This window comes from Stegostoma tigrinum, chromosome 12, assembly GCF_030684315.1.
Source record: "Stegostoma tigrinum isolate sSteTig4 chromosome 12, sSteTig4.hap1, whole genome shotgun sequence".
Classification (NCBI taxonomy): domain Eukaryota; kingdom Metazoa; phylum Chordata; class Chondrichthyes; order Orectolobiformes; family Stegostomatidae; genus Stegostoma; species Stegostoma tigrinum.
Window position 1 is genome coordinate 78,119,943 of NC_081365.1, and position 11,334 is coordinate 78,131,276.

Sequence of the window (11,334 nt, forward strand, 5' to 3'; positions counted from 1 at the left end):
ATCCATGTGGTGTCTGCACATTCTCCCCATGTCTGTGTGGGTTTCCTCCCACAATCTAAAGGTTTAGATTGTCCATTGTATTACTACATTGTCCATACTGTGCAGGCTAGGTGGATTAGCCGTGGGAAAGCCGCGGGAGGGTGGGATGCTCTTGGGAGGGTCAGTGTGAATTCGATGAGCTGAATGGTCTGCTTCCACACAGTACAGATTCTATGTAAAGGCAAAACCCTGCAGAAGCCAGGAATCTGGAATAAGAGCAAAGGATTGTAGAAAGACTCGAGCAGAGTCTATGGAGACAGAATCATGAGATCAGGCCAGCAACCATTTATCAGAACTGAGAAAAGATTAGAATGTAGCAGGGGCTGAGTCTGTGAAAGGGCAGCGGGGGAGTGAAGGGAACAAAAAAGGACAGTCTGGGACAGGGTGGAGGACAAGCAGGAGGCAAGGGCAAAGGATTTTAAAATAATACAGCAAAGGGAACGGTGCCCTGAGGGGGATTGACTGGTATATAGAATCTCGCTGTTGTTGGGTTTTCCCCCGTAAGGAGGAGGTGGTGAAGTGGCTCATGGGGGATGAGCAGACTGTGATGATGGTCACCTGGTCTTGGGCCTAGGCCCTGCCAGAATTCTCAAAGACCTATCCGTCTTGGCTGCTGAACTGTTGCTATCCATCCAAGCTTTAACTCCACACTGCGTACCCAGGTCTCGTTTATCATCATGGAGGACTCCAGGCACTGTCTGGTCTCAGTACAGTCATGTCGAGCTGTTGGTTTGCTCCATCGCCTACGCTCAGCATCGATAAAGAGGTGGATGGTCCAATGAAACTCTAAGATCACGCACCAGAACGAATGAGGTCAGTTTAATGGGGTGAGACCAGAATCCCTACATACTGTTTCATACAGCACTGACCACAAAGTTACAGCGTGATGACAGATCCATTCCTGTCCCCAGTCCGCACTGGAAGGACAGAAAGACTGCGTCATATCCAGCTTCATTACTGACATCCCTTCAAAATCAGAACCAGGTTTTTGGGTTGTGTACTCTCCTAGAACTTCAAAGGCAGCTTTCGTCACACTGACAGAGCAACAACTATAACTGCGCAGTGATCAGGAACACAAGCAGAAGTTGCTGGAAAAGCTCAGCAGGTTTGGCAGCAGACATGAAGAAAATAAATCAGAGTTAATATTGTGTCTGGTGACCCTTCCTCAGAAGTCTAATCACCAGAACTGTGATTGGTTCAGTTGGTGCGATCCGTGGGAGTGATCTTGTGGAATAATACAAAAAGGTAATATGAAAGTAACAGAACGCACAACATTTCCTCACATCCGCCTCTTAAGTGACTTAAACAAAGCAAGTGTGCATGGCCCTCCGTCATATATTGGCCTGAAAGGGTTAAAACAGGATGGAGTGCTGCATGTGCCACCCATAGAGATGATGCGGCCTGGATCAGAGGAGAGAAGAATCCGATGGGAGATAGTTCTGGGTGAGCGAGAGGTCTTGGATGTCATGTTGCAGTTGTACAGGACATTGGTGAGGCCACTTTTGCAATACTGCATTCAATTCTGGTCACCCTGCTACAGGAAAGATGTTGTGAAACTTGAATAGGTTCAAAAAAGATTTATAAGAATTGGTTGTAAAGGTTTGAGCTACAGCGAGGGGCTGAATAGGCTGGAGCTATTTTCCCTGGAGTGTCAGAAACTGAAGGGAGACTTTGTAGAGGTTTATAAAATCATGAGGAACATGGATGGGGTGAATAGTCGAGGTCTTTTTTCTCCAGGGCAGGTGAGTCCAAAACTAGAGGGCATAGGTTCAAGGTTAGGGGGGAAAGATTTAAGAGGGACGTGAGGTGCAGCCCTTTCATGAAGAGGGTGGTGCATGTATGGAACGAGCTGCCAGAGGTGGTGGTGGTGGAGGCTGATACAATTACAACTTTTAAAATGTATCCAGATGGGTATGTGAACAGGAAGGGCTTAAGGGATACAGCAACCGAATTACACACAGCGTGCCGCTCCCTCAGTGCTGGCTCTCCGTCAGGAACAAGTTTAAGTCCATTGTGGTCGAGAAGATTGTTACCACTGAACCTTGACTGTCCCGAGCTTTTGTAAAGACCCATGAAATGACTTTGACTTTCTCCTCTACAACGTTCCATGCTCAAGAGCAGACAGTACTGCAACCTACTGTTAATGTGAAGATTAAACAGCAGTGTTCTGATACAATATAATGTGTCAGTGTTGTGAAGCCAAAAGACAGAACTGTCCCATCTTCCTGCAGTGAGGCAGGGTGAGGTTCACGTGGTGATGTGCAGGGTTTGAAAACTGACGCCAGATCAGGATCCATTGTCACTTACGTCACTGTGAGCTTTCAGGTCCTACAGAGAATCCCCATTACGTTTGGGAGAAAACAATTGAGAGGCAGGGAAGAGTCATAGAGCTATGCAGCACAGAAACAGACCCTTCGGTCCAACCCATCCAAGCTGACCAGATACCCTAATTTAATCTAATCCCATTTGCCAGTAATTAGCCCATAAGCCTCTAAACCCTTCCTATTCATGTATCCATCCAGAAGCCTTTTAAATGTAGTAAACGTACCAGCTTTTACCCACTTGGTAGGGGCGATCGTTCAATTTAATTTGGGATGGACAGTGCAATGAGGCAGTCTCATCATCGCAGCAGGAATTACAATGAATTGAGCTCTGGCAAACACCTCGTACTACTCCAACTAACGTCACTGTTCCCAGTGAGAACAAATAGAGTTTGACACAAGCATACTGTCTACAAATCCCCATTTTTTAATGAAGTGTTATATTTACATTGGAAGCGGATCAGGGAGGGTTCCCTCAGCTGATTCCTGGGATCAAAGGGCTTCTCCAAAGAGGAAAGGCTAGGCACGTATTCACTGCACTATCAAAGAATAAGCTGATCATATAGAAACTCACACAGTTCTGAGGGGTCTTGACAGGGTCGATGCTGGGAGTATGTTTCCCCTTTCGGGGTGAACTCTAAAACTGAGGGGCACAGGTTCAAACATAAAGTTCCCCCTGTTTAAGCCTGATATGAGGAGGAATTTCTTCTGTCCGAGGCTCATTAGTCTCAGAAATTCGCTTTCCTGAGCACCAGAGGCTGGCTCACTGAGTACATACAGGTTCGGGTGAGGCAGACTTCTGATCCAGAAGGGAGCTTGAGTTGAGTGGCAGACAGGAAAATGTAGTTGGGGAGGCGATAAAGCTACTGGGTATTGTCTCTGGCCTGTTAATCCAGAGACCCAGGTAATGTTCTGGGGATAACAAAGTGTGGAGCTGGATGAACACAGCAGGCCAAGCAGCATCTCAGGAGCACAAAAGCTGACGTTCCGCGCCTAGATCCTTCATCAGAGAGGGAGATGGGGAGAGGGTTCTGGACCCCAGTTCCCTCTCCGGTGAAGGGTCTAGGCCCGAAACGTCAACTTTTGTGGTCCCGAGATGCTGCTTGGCCTGCTGTGTTCATCCAGCTCCACACTTTGTTATCTTGGATTCTCCAGCATCTGCAGTTCCCATTATCTCTGATGTTCTGGAGACCTGGGTTCAAATCCCACTATGGCAGATAGTAGAATTTAAATTCAATAAAAAAAATCTTAAATTGAGAGTTTAATGATGTCAGTTGTCAGGGAAAGCTCATCTGGTTCACGAATGTTCTTTAGGGAATGAAACTGCCATTGTTACCTGGTCTGGCCTACATGTGACTCCAGGCCTACAGTAATGTGGTTGACTCTAAACTGCCCTCTGGGCCACTAGGGATAGACAATGAGTGCCTCTGTCCTTAGGAATGGCCCTGGCCTCCTGGTTGTTTTACCATTTCAATAACACACCATGGTCTCACACTAACATTCCTGTACTGGGCCTGCTCCAACGTTCCAATGAAACACAATGCATGCTTGAGGAACAAGATCTCATTTTCCATTTAGGCACTTTACAGCCTCCTGTGCAGAATATCAAGTTCAATGACTTCAGAGCACGATGTCTGGACTCTGTTTTTATTTTTAATTTTACATTCCCTATAGTTTGCCTCTTGTTGGCTTTGCCCTTAGCAAAGTGGACCTGATTTCTCCTTGGCACAGCTAACATTGACACCTATTTTGCACCTCAATCCCTCCTTTACCCCATTCACACTACCAGTGCCTTTGGCTCAGGGCACCCTTACCATCTGTTCCACTCACTCACTCCTCCCCTGCTTCCATCAACAGCATTAGAAAAAAAAAGGACTCATCATTTTCCTACTCTGAAGAAGAGTCGAAATGTTAATTCTGTTTCACGCTCCACAGTTGCTGCCAGACCTTCTGTGGTTCCCCAGGAATTTCTCTGTGTTTATTTCTCACAAATTCCTTCCCTCATGCCATTCACTGCCGGAACTGAGGTCTAGTATCAGGCCTGCAGGCAGCTTGCCAGGCAAGACAAAGCTCCACAAAAACAGAGTTGACAATGCGTTCTCTCCTCTCCCACTAAGTTAATCAGATCAACACCAGGAAGGAAGTGCTATGTCTCAAGCACTGCTGAATCAATGTTGATTGCATTGTACCTAAAGGCCTCCGAAAGGTGGACGGACATGAGGCGATCTGTGAATGTTCACTTTTTGTTTGGATTGGAGCGCATCCCTGCATAAGGGTACACAAATCGCTGACTTCTGTTTAATGTCTCAGTCCAAACACTGGTCAAAGTCAACAATCCCGCACAGAGGTATTTAAACAGGAGCTGATAAAGATCATACCACACAGCAAGGTGAAACTGAGCTCCAGACACAGTGTTTTTCAAGGAGGGGGTTGTGGGGGTGGGGGTTTGGTGAGGAAGGACGCCCATCAGTTACATTCTTTCGTGTCAAGAGGCACACGGCTCAAATCTATTCACTCATCATCTCGCCTGCAGTCGGCCAACGCACAGAAAGATCCCAGTCATCGGGATTTAGAAGACTCTGGCAGCCCTTTACAGAGTCCCGCCCAACCCCTCTGATCCAGGAATCCCACCACAACAACATTGCTATGCCCGCTGTGCGAAAGCTGCTTTCAATTCTCAGCCAATGGCTCAGTCCCTTTGATCTAAACCCATTTGTGATATGTTATCGCCAGCCCATTTATCTATGTCTGTGAGGGTCTGCGCAAACAGATGGAAAACTTTTGCCTGCTGTAAATAAGTCAGATTGCTGCATTCCATCCAGTCAGACAGCATCTCCTGTGCAGGTTCCAACAAGCACACTCATCCATTGAGGAGGAGATGGTCACAGATATTCAGACAACATGTATTCCATCTAATAACAGTTCCCAGGTACAGCCAGACTCTGTCACTTACCTCAGTGCAGCTGCCATCAACTCAGTCCCAAACCTATCCTCACCCTAGCCCAAACACAGGTCCGGCAATGAATTTGCAAATTTACTCAGTCAGCACCAGAAGTAGAAAACAGGGACCTCATCACAGCAATAATCAACAAATATAACCACAGCCCTGTATCAATCCCCAAACTTATCCCACTCTCTCCCCACAGCCCTGAATCAAACATCAAGCTAAGCCCACTGAACCATTCTGTCCCAATAACCCTGTATCTTCCCTGATTTAAATTCAATTTGAGTGATTGAATGAATGCTCCAACAACCCTTTCTAAATAAATTTTTGGTAATAAATCTTCAAGGGTTGGGAGGTTAGGAGGAAACAGTGGTGGACTCAAGGGAATTCAGGGGTGGGTGAGGGGCAATGTCAGGACTTTGTGGGGGGGGGGGCGAAGAATATCAGGGAAAACTTGCTGGGGGAGTTGTTGGGTCTGGAAGAAATTGGGGGATAGGGGAAAATGTAGAGAAGGAGGTAGAAGAGGCAGGTGGGTGGAGAAAAGGTTAGGGAGGGAGTTAGAGATGAAGGTGGGGATGGGGGGGTTAGGGGATGGGGGAGCAATGGAAGGTGCAGGGTTGGAGACGGGGGGGTAGGGGCAGGGGTAGGGAAGGGGATGGGGGTGGGGGTAGGGAGTGGGGGGTAGGGAGTGGGGAAGGGGTTGTGGGTGGGGTGGGGTGGGGAAAGGGGGGAAGAGGAGGGGGGGAAGAGGAGGGGGGGGAGAAGAGGGGTGGAGGGCGGAAAGAGGGGTGGGGGGGCGGAAAGAGGGGTGGGGGGGCGGAAAGAGGGGTGGGGGGGGAAGAGGTGAGGTGGGGTGGGGGGGTGGGGGGGGAAGAGGTGAGGTGGGGTGGGGGGGTGGGGGGGAAGAGTGGGGGAAGAGTGGGGGGGTGGGGTGGTGGGGAGGGGGAAATGGGGGGAGGGGAAAGTGGGGGGGGAGGGGAAAGTGGGGGGGGGAATGGGGGGGGGAATAGAAGGGAGGGGGGGAAGAGAAGGGGGGGGAAGAGAAGGGGGGGGAAGAGAAGGGAGGGGGGGGAAGAGAAGGGAGGGGAGGGAAGAGAAGGGAAGGGAGGGTGGGGGAAGAGAAGGGAAGGGAGGGTGGGGGGGGAAGGGAGGGTGGGGGGGGAAGGGTAGGGAGGGTGGGGGGGGAAGGGAAGGGAGGGTGGGGAAGGGAAGGGAAGGGAGGGTGGGGGAGGGAAGGGAAGGGAGGGTGGGGGGGGAAGGGAAGGGAGGGTGGGGGGGAAGGGGGGGGAGGGAAGGGGGAGGGGGGGGAAGAGGGGGAAGGGGGGAGGGAAGGGGGAGGGGGGGAAGGGGAAGGGGGAGGGGGGGAAGGGGGGGAGGGAGGGGGGGAGGGAGGGGGGGAAGGGGGGGAGGGAGGGGGGGAAGGGGGGGAAGGGGGGGAGGGAGGGGGGGAAGGGGGGGAAGGGGGGGAGGGAGGGGGGGAAGGGGGGGAGGGAGGGGGGAGGGAAGGGGGGAGGGAAGGGGGGGGAGGGAAGGGGGGGAGGGAAGGGGGGGAGGGGGGGAGGGAAGGGGGAGGGGGGGAGGGAGGGAAGGGAGGGGGGAAGGGAGGGGGGGAGGGAGGGAAGGGAGGGGGGGAGGGGGGGGAGGGGGGGAGGGGGGGAGGGAGGGGGGAGGGGGGGAGGGAGGGGGGAGGGAAGGGGGGAGGGGGGGAGGGAGGGGGGAGGGAAGGGGGGAGGGGGGGAGGGAGGGAGGGAGGGGGGGGAGGGAGGGAGGGAGGGGGGGGAGGGAGGGGGGGGAGGGAAGGGGGGGGAGGGGGGGAGGGAAGGGGAGGGAAGGGGGGGAGGGGGGGAGGGAAGGGGGGGAGGGAAGGGGGGGGGGGAGGGAAGGGGGGGGAGGAGGGAAGGGGGGGAGGGGGGAGGGGGGGGAGGGGGGGAGGGGGGGAGGGGGGGAGGGAAGGGGAGGGAAGGGGGGGAAAGGAAGGGGGGGAGGGGGGAAAGGAAGGGGGGGAGGGGGGGAAAGGAAGGGGGGGAGGGGGGGAAAGGAAGGGGGGAGGGGAGGGGGGAGGGGAGGGGGGAGGGGGGAGGGGAGGGGGGAGGGGAGGGGAGGGGAGGGGGGGAGGGGGGGGAGGAGGGGGAGGGGGGGAGGGGAGGGGGAGAGGGGGGAGGGGAGGGGAGGGGAGGGGGGGAGGAGGGAGGGGAGGGGGGGGGGAGGGGGGGAGGAGGGAGGGGAGGGGGGGAGGGGGGGGAAGGGGGGAGGGGAGGGGGGGGAGGGGGGGGAGGGGGGGAGGGGGGGGAGGGGGAGGGGGGGAGGGGAGGGGGGAGGGGAGGGGGGGAGGGGAAGGGGGGAGGGGAGGGGGGGAGGGGAAGGGGGGAAGGGAAGGGGGGGAAGGGAAGGGGGGGAGGGGGGGAAGGGAAGGGAAGGGGGGAGGGGGGAAGGGGGGAAGGGAAGGGGGGAGGGGGGAAGGGAAGGGGGGAGGGGGGAAGGGAAGGGGGGAAGGGAAGGGGGGAGGGGGGAAGGGAAGGGGGGAAGGGAAGGGGGAAGGGAAGGGGGGAGGGGAAGGGGGGAGGGGAAGGGGGGAGGGGAAGGGGGGAGGGGAAGGGGGGAGGGGAAGAGGGGAGGGGGGGGGGAAGGGAAGGGGGGAGGGGAGGGGGGAAGGGAAGGGGGGAGGGGAGGGGGGAAGGGAAGGGGGGAGGGGAGGGGGGGAAGGGAAGGGGGGAGGGGAGGGGGGGAAGGGAAGGGGGGAGGGGGGGAAGGGAAGGGGGGGAGGGGGGGAAGGGAAGGGGGGGAGGGGGGGAAGGGAAGGGGGGGAGGGGAGGGGGGGAAGGGAAGGAGGGGAGGGGGGGAAGGGAAGGGGGGAGGGGGGAAGGGAAGGGGGAGGGGAAGGGGGAAGGGAAGGGGGGAGGGGAAGGGGGGAGGGGAAGGGGGGAGGGGAAGGGGGGAGGGGAGGGGAAGGGGGGAGGGGAGGGGAGGGGGGGAAGGGAAGAGGGGAGGGGGGAAGGGAAGAGGGGAGGGGGGAAGGGAAGAGGGGAGGGGAGGGGAGGGGGGGAAGGGAAGAGGGGAGGGGGGAAGGGAAGAGGGGAGGGGAGGGGGGGAAGGGAAGAGGGGAGGGGGGGAAGGGAAGAGGGGGAGGGGGGAAGGGAAGGGGGGGAGGGGGGAAGGGAAGGGGGGGAGGGGGGAAGGGAAGGGGGGGAGGGGGGAAGGGAAGGGGGGGAGGGGGGAAGGGAAGGGGGGGAGGGGGGAAGGGAAGGGGGGAGGGGGGGAAGGGAAGGGGGGAGGGGGGGAAGGGAAGGGGGGAGGGGGGGAAGGGAAGGGGGGAGGGGGGGAAGGGGAGGGGGAAAGGGGAGGGGGGGAAGGGGAGGGGGGGAAGGGGAGGGGGAAAGGGGAGGGGGGAAGGGGAGGGGGGGAGGGGGGGGAGGGGGGGGAGGGGGGGGAGGGGGGGGGAGGGGGGAGAGGGGGGGGAGGGGGGGAGGGGGGGGAGGGGGAGGGGGGGAAGGGGAGGGGGGAAGGGGGGGAAGGGGAGGGGGGAAGGGGGGAGGGGGGGAAGGGAAGGGGGGAGGGGGGGAAGGGGAGGGGGCGCGGGGGAGGAGAGGGGGGCGGGGGGAGGAGAGGGGGGCGGGGGGAGGAGAGGGGGGCGGGGGGAGGAGAGGGGGGGCGGGGGGAGGAGAGGGGGGGCGGGGGGGCGGGGGAAGGAGAGGGGGGGGCGGGGGAAGGAGAGGGGGGGGCGGGGGAAGGAGAGGGGGGAGAGGGGGGAGGAGAGGGGGGGCGGGGGAAGAGAGGGGGGGGCGGGGGAAGAGAGGGGGGGCGGGGGAAGAGAGGGGGGGGCGGGGGAAGAGAGGGGGGGGCGGGGGAAGAGATGCTTGACTGAAAGCAAACCCCAAAGGATCTCGCCGCCCCGGACCCTGGAGGTGTCGGCTGAGGCCATTCACAAGACTATGGGATTCCAGTCCCACTCAGGGTCTGTCTGGCTTCAAACCAGCCCCACCAAGTACTTCTACATCCCCAACCAGATTCCCCCACTTTGTGGGAGCTTGCTGTGCACAACCCAGGTGCCACGTTCTCCACACTGGGACAGCGAGGCACTTCCAAAGCAAAATGCCTTCGTTCCGCGCTACAGGGGGACGGCGCTACTGGAATGCAGAATTTCCCTCTGTGTGAATGGACGAGCTGCGCCCCCACACCCCCCCGGCCAGTGAGTACTCGCGGCCATTCAGCCTTCTCAGTGCAAACTGTACTTACAGGGAATGCAGAGCAGATTCAGCAGTGTCCCCGGGAAGAAGTCGGAACGGCGCCTGGAGCCCGGCAGCCGCAGCGCCGCCTCGCTCTCTGTCTCCGGCCACGTAGCGCTGGAAGGCGGAGGCTGGGCGGACGGAGGGCTGCAGAGTGCGCGCACGCTCGGCCCCTGCCACTGTCACTCAGTGAGAATTACCGAAACAAGTGGGTAAATCACTACACCATCCTCTACACCGGGCTGAACTCACCAAATCAGTGTGAACATCACTAAATCAGCCTCTACACCGAGCTGAACTCACCAAATCAGTGTGAACATCACTAAATCAGCCTCTACACCGAGCTGAACTCACCAAATCAGTGTGAACATCACTAAATCAGCCTGTACACCGGGCTGAACTCACCAAATCAGTGTGAACATCACTAAATCAGCCTCTACACCGAGCTGAACTCACCAAATCAGTGTGAACATCACTAAATCAGCCTGTACACCGGGCTGAACTCACCAAATCAGTGTGAACATCACTAAATCAGCCTCTACACCGGGCTGAACTCACCAAATCAGTGTGAACATCACTAAATCAGCCTCTACACCGGGCTGAGCTCACCAAATCAGTGTGAACATCACTAAATCAGCCTCTACACCGAGCTGAACTCACCAAATCAGTGTGAACATCACTAAATCAGCCTCTACACCGAGCTGAACTCACCAAATCAGTGTGAACATCACTAAATCAGCCTCTACACCGAGCTGAACTCACCAAATCAGTGTGAACGTAACTAAATCAGCCTCTACACCGAGCTGAACTCACCAAATCAGTGTGAACATCACTAAATCAGCCTCTACACCGAGCTGAACTCACCAAATCAGTGTGAACATCACTAAATCAGCCTCTACACCGGGCTGAACTCACCAAATCAGTGTGAACATCACTAAATCAGCCTCTACACCGGGCTGAACTCACCAAATCAGTGTGAACATCACTAAATCAGCCTCTACACCGAGCTGAACTCACCAAATCAGTGTGAACATCACTAAATCAGCCTGTACACCGGGCTGAACTCACCAAATCAGTGTGAACATCACTAAATCAGCCTCTACACCGGGCTGAACTCACCAAATCAATGTGAACATCACTAAATCAGCCTCTACACCGGGCTGAGCTCACCAAATCAGTGTGAACATCACTAAATCAGCCTCTACACCGAGCTGAACTCACCAAATCAGTGTGAACATCACTAAATCAGCCTCTACACCGAGCTGAACTCACCAAATCAGTGTGAACATCACTAAATCAGCCTGTACACCGGGCTGAACTCACCAAATCAGTGTGAACATCACTAAATCAGCCTCTACACCGAGCTGAACTCACCAAATCAGTGTGAATATCACTAAATCAGCCTCTGAACCAGGGTGAAAGTCACCAAATCAGTGTGAACATCACTAAATCAGCCTGTACACCGGGCTGAACTCACCAAATCAGTGTGAACATCACTAAATCAGCCTCTACACCGAGCTGAACTCACCAAATCAGTGTGAACATCACTAAATCAGCCTCTACACTGAGCTGAACTCACCAAATCAGTGTGAATATCACTAAATCAGCCTCTGAACCAGGGTGAAAGTCACCACAGTGGAAATCACCATATCACTGTCTCAACTGGTGTAAAAGTCACTAAGTCAGTGTGAAAACCACTAAATCCCCTCTGAATCAGAGAGAATGTCACTGAAACAGGGACAATACATCAAATTAGTCCCTGGACTGGTACAAAAGTCACTGACATGGGGCAAATCAACAAATCAGC

General features: G+C 56.0%; 1 protein-coding gene across 3 annotated transcripts in view; it reads right to left on the minus strand.

Moving 5' to 3' along the window:
• Positions 1 to 9,633, minus strand: part of phldb2b (pleckstrin homology-like domain, family B, member 2b) — a 158,261-nt gene extending 148,628 nt beyond the window's left edge. For 2 of the 3 annotated variants that reach the window (XM_059650469.1, XM_059650467.1), the window contains exon 1: positions 9,538 to 9,633. The gene's annotated coding sequence lies outside the window, so the exon portion shown is untranslated. The remainder of the gene's footprint in view (positions 1 to 9,537) is intronic. The other variant, XM_059650468.1, reaches the window with a different exon arrangement.
• Positions 9,634 to 11,334: the final 1,701 nt, after the last annotated feature.